The sequence below is a fragment of the Acomys russatus genome, chromosome 23 (genome assembly GCF_903995435.1).
Source record: "Acomys russatus chromosome 23, mAcoRus1.1, whole genome shotgun sequence".
In the NCBI taxonomy this organism is placed as follows: Eukaryota; Metazoa; Chordata; class Mammalia; order Rodentia; family Muridae; genus Acomys; species Acomys russatus.
Genome location: NC_067159.1, coordinates 38,926,746 through 38,937,199, shown reverse-complemented (window position 1 = coordinate 38,937,199; position 10,454 = coordinate 38,926,746). Strand labels below are relative to the sequence as shown.

General features: G+C 44.8%; 1 pseudogene; it reads left to right on the top strand.

The window, feature by feature from the left end:
• Positions 1–4,600: 4,600 nt before the first annotated feature.
• On the top strand, positions 4,601–4,775 carry LOC127206706 (COP9 signalosome complex subunit 9-like; annotated as a pseudogene).
• The last annotated feature ends 5,679 nt before the right edge of the window (positions 4,776–10,454 follow it).

Genomic DNA, 10,454 nt, shown 5'->3' with positions numbered 1-10,454 from the left:
TAATAAACATTATTAGGCTGTACTGGTAAATTAACAACAAGCAGCAGTATTTGCATTTCTGAAAGAGAAAATGGGGCTCTTTTTTATTCTTGAGTTAGGCATCTCCTACAGGCACGGCTGCCCCTGCACTTCTAACCTTTCTGCCACCACCTCCCAGTAGCTGGGATAATAGGGGCTCCTTGGTGCCTTCCTTTCCAGTGTAGTTATGTAAAATCAGTATGTTCCTTTAAATTCACGGGTTCCTCACCATGTCCAATGAGATGTCAAGCCATGTGCCAGGTAAAAGGAGTGGGTCCAGTATTAATTATTTACTCTGGACTTACTCTGGATTTGGAAAATAATGCTATTTTATCTGTTAAGGATACTGTGGCACAAGAAGACCCAGCTGATTCCCCATCTACCAGATTCACTCAGTGGCTGTTCCCTCATGAAGCCTTTCGAAACCACGAAAGATTTACCTTGAATAGACTCAGATATTGATGTTTCCTCAGCAACAGAGGCTAAATTAAAACCAAGTAGTGACTGAATGTGTTCAGTTTTGTTCAAGAATAAATGTGGGCTCCGTGGCTCTGTCCTAGAAGGCTCTCCTCATCCTTTGTGGATTAAAAAGAGAGGTGTTATTCTTAGGTGCCGCTGTGAGCACACATTACAGAAAAACTGCTTCTTAGGCAGAAAAAATGGGAGCCCATTTTCTTCCTCTCTCGTTTCCCCCCTGTTTTGGCCTCTGGTACTTGCTCACAGTAAAGCCGACCACTGCCTCGTGCTTACCATGCAGGCCACAGAGATGTGATCGGTGCCTGCCTGAAGTCCTCAGCTACAACTTTACTGCAGTTGAATGCAGACCAGCGAGTGCAAATGGAGCTCTATCAACAGGGAAGCAGAATTCTCCCAGAGCCCTCATATTCTTCACTTGGGTCAAACTGCCACACTGCTGTATTCCTGCCCAGTGCTCTTCTTTGCCTGGTTGTGTGGGTGCTGAAACAAGGTGTCAGTCACTCTGTAGCTTACGCTGCCCTGGAGCTTGTGGCAATCCTCTTACTTCCGTCTCCAGATTACTGGGGCTACAGATGTAAGCCTCTATTCTCAGCTTACAGGTTTTCTTTTTCTGAAAAGAGGTCTGCAGCCGGTGAGGTGGCTCAGTAGTAGGTAGAGACTCTTGTATGTAGGTGACCCAAGTTCTATCCTGCAAAGTGGAAGAGGAGAACCAACTTGAGAGAGTTGTCTTTTGACCTTCTCTGGCTGGCAGTGCTATGTGTGCATCTACACACACACACACACACACACACACACACACACACACACACACACACACACACGGGTGCGGGTGGGGAGTGAATTACAAAGATAAAAATATAGGCAGGGGGACACAGTAATTGGTAGAGTGCTTGCCTAGCATGCAAGAGGCAGGCCCTGGGTTCTACCCACAGTAATTATGACACATACTGTAACTCAGCTCTCAAGGGAGACCACTCCCACTTCTTTTGTGGGAAACTATAGCACTGAACTCACAACTGCAGGAATATTGCTCATTACAGCTTTGCCAATGATGGTGCTGTCAAAAACTCGGATCATCTAGGAGCTCCTTGGTGTGCAATATGAAATGTCACATTCCCACCTAGAGCTACTCAGTCAGGACCTTAGATGGTCAACGCAGTGAGGCTGGACCACACCATTCTACATTGTGAGCATTGTTAAGAGTGAAAAGCACAGCATAAGTAGTTTTACAGATTTTATTTATTGTCCTTGAATCAGGCATCAGTATAGCCCTCAAATGGTCCAGAATGTTCTGCCCCACCATACAGGCTATATTTCTACAGCGAGAGAAAAGGAAGTAGATCAAAAGGATAGACGGGACTCCCCACACCCCCCCCCCACAGTTTTTAAAAGAGTTATTGTGATTTTACTTATTTGTATGTGTATGCATGTGTGCATGTGTGTACAGATGCACAAAGAGACCACAGTGTCAGATCCTCTGGAGCTGGAGTCACTGGAGACTCTGAATTGCCTGTCATGGGTGCTGGGAACTGAATTGTGGTCCTCTACAAGAAGTCTGTGAGCTCTTGACCTCTAAGCCACTTCTGTAGCCCAGAGTATGGATGTGCTTTAAAAATTTTTTACATAAAGAATTAAATTTCAAGTGAATATTTGACAATGCAGGACACAGAGCCTCTCTGAAGCTTTTCAGAATCAATCAATATTGTAATTTAATAATTTTAAAAGTTTAAAGAGTTTATTTTAAGCCCCTCTCTGTGTGTGTATGTTGTATCTGTGTGTGTGTGTGTGTGTGTGTGTGTGTGTGTGTGTGTGTGTGTGTGTATGTGGGCATGTGCACATGAGTGCAGGGTACCTGAGGAGGCCAGAGGTGTTGGATCTCCTGGAACTGGAGTTACAGAGTTGAGAGCCGCCCAATATAGGTGCTGAGGACTCAAACTAGGGTCTTCTGGAACTGCTCAAAATCTCAAGTTTATATAAATACATGGTACAAAATGGTAGAAGTACATTCAGGGCCATTCTGTTCTAATCCCAACCCAAAATTCATGTAGAGTTTTTGTTGTGAACCCAAGTCAACAAATCAAACAGAAAAATTTAAAAACAAACATTCTAACACAATTCAATTCCAAATACTTAACTAATTTGATAGTTACATGCCTAGGAATGATAGTAAGAAAATATTAAGAGTCTTTATTTGGCGCCCGGTGAGAAGGTCCAGCAAGTGAAGGTCTTATGCTCTAACTGCTAGATCCCCAAAGGCTACCAGGAGTCTAAAGCTGTTTGCAAAAGCAAGGAGCCTTTATTTCTTCAGAAGTCCAGTAAGTAGGGATCACCATTTAGAGAAAATGGTGACCTCGAGGTGAACTGCAGGCTCTTTTTAATGACTTTCAGGGGAATTCCAAGGGAGGGATTGGTGAACTTTAACATGTTTGGAGCATTAAAACTGAAAAAACTCAGGCAGACTGAAATGGTATGGGCAACCTTAGTCAACGGTCATGAGTCAACGGTCATAAGACAAAAGAGTTCCAGACCCCAACAAACTAACCTTAGGCAACCTTATCCTCTGGCCAGGTGGCTAGGCTGTCCCTGATTGGCTGCCCATTTTCTCTGGTATTCCCAGTAACCACTGAGCTCATTTCTGAGGACTGGAGGCTCAGGCCTACTCCAAGCTCACAAGGAACTGAAGCTTGTCATGGAGTTATCTAGACTTAATTTAACCAGGCCCCCTCAAAGTCATCTACTGCCAAGCCCGATGACCCGAGTTCGACTCCCGAAAGCTGTCTTCTCACCCGCCCTCCGTTTTTCCCTCTCCTCTCATTCACACACTCTTGCACACATATACTCCACATGTCATCGTGCATGTTTAAAACCCCAATGATGGGATGCAGAGACAGGGAGACTGTGGAGGGTTTCTGGGCAGCCAGTAGAGCTGAAAGGGTGAGCTGCAGGAGGTTCTGTGAGAGATCGTGTCTCAAAAAATAAAGTGGACCCCTACTAAAGGAAGATGCTTCACACTGACCTCCAGCTTCTATGCATGTACCCATTGGTAAGTGTACTCACACAACTGCTTGTACACATGCACACACACACATACATACACATATAATCACACTCAGCCTCCCCCCCACCCAACACACACACGAACAATTGCTGGTACCCAGCTCTATTTGAATCACTTATCAGCTGCGTGACTTTAGGAACACTAGGGTTGAGAATGTCAGTTTGCTATGATGTACAGCGTACGTCTTCTCTTCAGGCTTCCTGAAGATGTTGATGACTGCATCTTTTTTTCCAAATCAAATTCTGTGCTCTTCTCTCAAATTATCAGGGCATCACCCTAGGGCTGTGAGTGGATCCCACCCAAAATTGCATTCCTGTCATTTTTGAGAATTCCTTTCCCTCCCCTGGGAGCGGCTGTGGTCCCGTACTCCTGAGGATGCTGTTGGGACTCAATACTGTGCAGGTTGTCTGACTCATCAGTGAGGAGGAAGGTGAGAAGGATGCTCTGGTACCCAGGGAACATCGCAAGTACAGATTCCAGCTTTTCTTCACTTGCCGTTCGTTTTTTGTTTCTTTCCCTCTCCCTCTCCACCCCCCCTCCTGCCCTTGGTAGTGTCATTTCCCCTTTCTCCATTACCCCACCCCGCAAACACATTATTACTACATGAATTAATTTCTTTCCAAGGGAGTCCCATAGATGTTTGCTTTGCTTGCGGCAGGGGAGGGGCGTGTCTTTAAAAGAATCTCTGCCGACTTCTAACTACAAGCAGGTTTCAGGTTTCTGAAACGTAAAATGCCCTAGAGCCAAATAACATAATGTCTTAGGATCTTGAGTGCTCATCTCATTGGGAGAGGGTCTCATATACCTCCAGCTGGCCTTGAACTCCTTATGGAGCTGAGGATGAGCCTAAACTAACCCTTCTGCCTGATGCCAGGGTGGAGGTGTGCAGCGCCACACCCACATTAACTGATGCAGGACACTGAACTCATGACTTCAAGTATGCCAGGCAGTCACCCTATCGACGGAGCTACAAACCCAGCTGAGCTTTAGGCATGTATAAAAGAGTCCAGTTAAATGCAGGTCTCTCGGCAAAGCCACAGTCTCGAGATGAAGCCGGTTGTGGATGAGACGTTCCGCGAGGGCACCAGACCCTTCATGGATCTGGATGAGGCTGGAGGTAGCACCGGGGTCTTGATGGACTTGGTAGCCAATGAAAATGCAGTTCATGCAGACTTTTAAAAATGATTTTGAAGATCTCTTTGATGATGATGATGTCCAGTGAGGTCGCCCAGTCATGTATGCTCCACATTTGTGATGTGAGTGTAGAGACTTTGTGAAAATCACTTGAAATCAGGACCTGGCCAACTAAGGGAGGGGACTGTCTGAACCAACTGGGCGCTGATGTCTCTGAGGATGCCAGCTCTTTGTACTTGTTTAAATTAAAAAAAGAGTACCCAGGGCCTGGAGAGATGGCTCAGAGATTAAGAATACTGACTGCTCTTCCAGAGGTCCTGAGATCAATTCCCAGCAACCACATGGTGGCTCACAACCATCTACAGTGAAATCTTGTGCCCTCTTCTGGCCTGCAGGTGTACATGCAGGCAGAACACTGTATACATAAATAAATAAATCTTTTTTTTTTTTTTTTTAAAGAGTACCCTAACATTCAGGGTAATTTTCATTCCTGTGCTTTTAGATGAATGCTGGGATGCCCCCTCCCCTATGTGTGAACACAGGAATAAACCAAAAACCAAAACCAAAACAAAAACAAAACAAAGAAGCCAAACAACAACAGCAAATCCACGCAGGTCTCGCATTAAGATGATGACCATCATTATTACCTGGCTTGTCTTTTCTGCCCACAAACAGCTAGAAACAAAAGGTTTACAAAAACAGCTAACCTGTATTTTCAGGAACTTAAAAAAAAATACATATTAAGGAAAAGAAAAGTACATTAAAACACAGAGGCTGTTTCGCTGGTACAGTGAGCTCCTTCTATACTGGGACGGATGCCAATTCTTTGGATGCTGTCTAGAGACAATTGTGATCCACCCTCACAGTCTTGCCTCCTATCTTGAGTCCCAGTTGGGCCTTCTGGTAGGGAAGGCTTGCCCGATCTGACTCCTGCCCCAGCTTTCGGTCCTGCTGCCCAGGGTCCAGCACCTCCTACATCCACTGCCTTTGCCCCTCACTGGCACACCAGAGACTCCTTTTCATGGCAGGGGTCTGTGCAGGTACTATCTCCAAGGCCCAAGTAGCCCTCACTGCTGAACCTGCCCCAGATCTCTCCAGGCAGCTAGTCTTTCCCTTGGAGTCTCAGAACTATTTGCATATAACAATCACTTAGCACTTATTGTACTGGATAATTATGTTTTCACTTAGGAGTTTCTGGCCAGGCATGTAAAGCCAGCACTGGAAAGGCTAAGGCAGAAAGATGGCTATGAGTTCAAAGCAGATCTGAGTTACATACAGTGTAAGACCCTATCTCAAAAAAACAGCAAGATTGAAAAAAAAAATTATAAGTCGGTGGGTGGCACATGCCTGTAATCCCAGCACATGGGGGGCAGAAGCAGGAAGATCTCTGTGAGTTTGAGGACAGCCTGGTCTACAAGAGAAACCAAAACCAAACCAAACCAAACCAACCAAACAAACAAAAAACCTCAGCAAAATATTAAAATAAAGCAGAGAGAGAAGAGATACAGAGACAGAGAAACAGAGATAACAGAGAGACAGGCACACACACACACACACACACACACACACACACACACACACAGAAAGAGAGAGAGAGAGAGAGAGAGAGAGAGAGAGAGAGAGAGAGAGAGAGAGAGAGAGAGAGAGACTCAGAGAGAAACATGTAGAGAGAAACACGTCGAGAGAACACATGGAGAGAAACACAGAGAGAGAAACAGTAAAAAAAAAAATTCTGATTGGCTTATGAGTGATTTTAAGATGAGGGTATTCATGGGGGAGGGGAATAGAGGGAGGAGGTTGTCAGGGTGGTACTAGGAGGAGAGGAGGAAGGGGGCTGTGATCAGGCTATAAAATGATTAAATAAATAAATCAATGAAAAAATGAGGGCATTAAATCACCTATGACATCTACAGCCATTATGTCTATCCTATAGAAGGTACTGAATACAGGCCATCTGCATGTATGTATTTTTACAATGCATATTCTATTTTTTCCAAGTTTAATTCTTCTAATTAAAAAACGTGTGTGTGTGTGTGTGTGTGTGTGTGTGTGTGTGTGTGTGTGTGTGTGTGCATGCTTGCATGTGTATATGTTGGAGCTTGTAAGTATATATAAATACATGTGTGGCGGTCTGGATACATCTGGAGACTTTCTTGATTGCTCTCTATTATATACAGTGGGCCAGGGTCTCTCAGTTGAGCCTAAAGTTTGCTGATATAGCTAGTCTAGTGACTTAAACCAGGGATCCCCTGTCACAGCGTTCCAAGGGCTGGGATTACAAAGAGCATCATGCCCACTTGTCATTTATGTGGATTCTAGGGATCCCAAACCCCAGCTTGTGTGGCAAGAGGTTTATCCACTGGGCCATCTTCCTAATCCTAATTCTCATAATCTTAGATGTATTTAATGGGAGTATTAGTGTAAATTAAACATCTATGCATACTTACAAGTATTGTATTTTCACAAAAATGCATTCAAAAATTTAAATTTCACGTATTTACTTATTGTTTCTGTGTGTAGCTATGCAGGTGCCAGTGCCACTGCCTGTTTATGGAGGTGAGAGAGCAACATTGAGGATTTTGTTCTTTGCTTTCAACATGTGGATCTCAGGGAGTCAGCCTTGGCAACAAGTGCCTACACCGGCTAAGTCATCTCGCAGGCAGGCCCAATATTTGTATCTTTTAATTAATTCTTAAAATGAGCTCAAGTTCACATTGTGTTTTCTAATTTTGCACATTGGCGAGCACATTTAAAAGATGGATTCCCTGTGTAGGCCTATCATCCGAAAGGATGTGTGTCGGGGCTTCTCTGGCCACAGCCGGCCCCTCTGTGGCTGTCAGCTCATCAGTGGAGCCAGCAGTTCAACATCCTAGATGGACCCTTAACTGATCTCTCGGGTTCACAAGGCTCAAAACTACTGACAGAATGGCAGTAACTATGGTGATGAGATGCCCCATTTTAACTTCCCAGGCAGAAAGATGAGATGCCCTAGCAGTTCTGTGCCTGTGTTTCCTAGTGGAGTGTGTAGGGAGCCAGCCAGGCATTTAAGCTGTAGAATCAGGCCTACATCAGATAATGACTTTCCCCTTCATTCTGGTGCCTTGTAAATGAGGGGTGGTGACTGACAACACTTTCAGACCATGACCAGCCAAATGTGGGTTCTGGGACACACTAGGGAGGGTTGTCATTCTTTTGTATTGGGTTGGGGAAAGCTCCTTTTAAGCCGAGGGCTTTACAGACAATACAAACACAACTCTTACCAAAACCATGTTTGTGTGCTCATGTAAATGTGTTATGAAGTAAAACTATTATGGGGTGCATGTGAATCTTAGAGGAAACTACTGTGCATTTGGATCGTGGTTTTGTACCAATATCTTAACCTGGTTAGAATAGGCATGGGTGCACGCTGAAGATCCAGGAGGCCTGGCAAATGTGCCATGGCTAATGTGTGCCCTTTCCTTACCCTGAAAATTCAAAGCTTTTCTACAGAAGCCACACTGCAGAAATATCTTCAGGGGAGGACCTGAAGTTTAGTGGCCATCAAAATTACATTGGTTTGAAGCTGTGTTTGTTTGGCCTAAAGAGTGCCATATATGTGTGTGTGTGTGCCGCATATACATACATTAGCTAGCATTTGATTATAAGGAGACTTTACAACAAAGCTACATACTCCATTGCCTTTAAATATCAATGAGGGAGCCATCAACATGGCTCAGGAGGGGCTTATCACCAAACCTAGAGACTTGAGTTCTGCCCCCAGAACCCAGACAGTGGAAGAAGAGAACCAACCCCTGTGAGCTGTCCTCTCACTTCCACATGTGTACCATGACACCTGTGCATGTATGCACATAAACATACAAATAAATAAGTAAATATAATTAAGAGAGAACAACAACAACAAAAAAACCAAACAAACACCAAATCTGTCAGGGCTTGTAAGATGGCTCAGCAGGTAAGGGCATTGTGTCTAAGCCTGACAACTTGATTCTAACCCCAGAACCCACATGGTGGAAGGAGAAAACCAACCCAGCCTAGCAAGTTGACCTCTGACCTCTACTCATACACTTTGGCACATGTGTCCCTGCGCACATGCACTCCCACGCACGCGCATACACACACATGCACACAAATACACATGTATGCACAACACATGCATGTGCTATGAATGAATGAATAAGCAAATACAAAAAAAAATGATAGCAGAGGAAGCAAGAAAATTAAAATCTTATAAGCGTGGAGATCGATAGCTGCTGTCCTGCTCCAAAGGATAAAACCTCTCTAATATGTTTGTGCCTCTGCCCACTGACCATGAGCTCAAACGCACATCCTTAGCTGCTCATCGCTCATTTTTTTCACTGTTGCTCTGCGAGAGACAGAGTCTCATGTAGCCAAAGTGGCCTCTAACCTGCTATGTAGCCAAGGATGACCTTGATCTCCTCATGCTCCTGACTCCACCTACCAAGTGTTAGGTTACAGGTGTATGTTTGCATGCACAATTCTTTCATGCCCTTTCACACTCCAGGCTCTTGCAGATGACAACACGGAAGCCTTTGTGAACTTGACAGCGCCCAGACTGGTGATTGAGCAGTGGCTTCAGTGTTCAGCAGTGGGTTTGCTTTACGACTAAGATGTCAGTAAGACAAATGAAACTTTCTCATACTCTTTCTTCTTTGCTAGTTTTCCTCCCATTTTCCTCTTGGGACACTCATGCAGCAAAGAAAACGCGCAGTTATCAAAAACTTGACCACACGTTTTACTAGCACAAAACCCACGTGTATCCACATATGAGTGTTCCAAGGAAATCCCCCTCTTCCTTAGGGCTGTCTTGACACGAATCTTTGCCATTCCCAAGTTGATGGGCATGTCCTCTAAGGGGAACTTATTGTGACTGGGCTGGCACAACACAGCAAAATCAAGCTGAGACATGACCCACGTGGGAAAAGACTGAATAACGCATCTCCAAACTTCTCTCCTCACAGTTGCGACTTTCACCGCTGTGTCCCAGACTAGGAGAGCAAGAGCAGGACTAGGGTGTTGGGTGAAGCAGACATGTTGGGCACAGGGCGGAGGAGAAGCATCCGGACAGGGGAGGGATGCATGGGAGACTGCTCAGCCCTGGAAAGCATTAGGATTGCATTAGACTCTTCTGAGTTCCCTTTGCCCAAATCTCTCAGGTACTCAATGATTTTTGAAAAATTTTTGCATGTCTATGTGTGCACACTTGTGTGGGTGGATGGACACATGTGTGTGTGTTTGTGTATAGAGGCTGGAGGCTGATGTTGGAGGCCTTACCCCACCCTTCTCCACCTTGCACTTTGAGACAGGGTCTCTCCCTGAACCTGGAGCTCTGGTTCAGCTAGGCTGAGTGGCCAGCGAACTCCAGGGATCCTTCTGTTTCTGCCTCCCTAGTGCTAGGACTACAGGTACTCAGGGCCTCTAGCTAATCTATTCTAATTACGTGTGTGTGTGTGTGTGTGTGTGTGTGTGTGTGTGTGTGTGTAACTAGGGTCCTTATGCTTACACAACAAGAGCTTAACCAACCAAGCTGTCTCCCCAACCCTGAGTTTTGAGCTATTCTAAGTTGTTAATCATATAATTTATTATAAAGCTTAAAACACTGATTAGTGTACAAGAAAATCAAGGAGCCAATTCTTTTGACAGCCTCCCCTCAACCAAATATCAAGGAAATTTAACCAGTAAGGTTAAAAATACTGATGAAAATAACCATGGAGGACTCACAAAACAACACAAAGGCATCCTGGGTTCA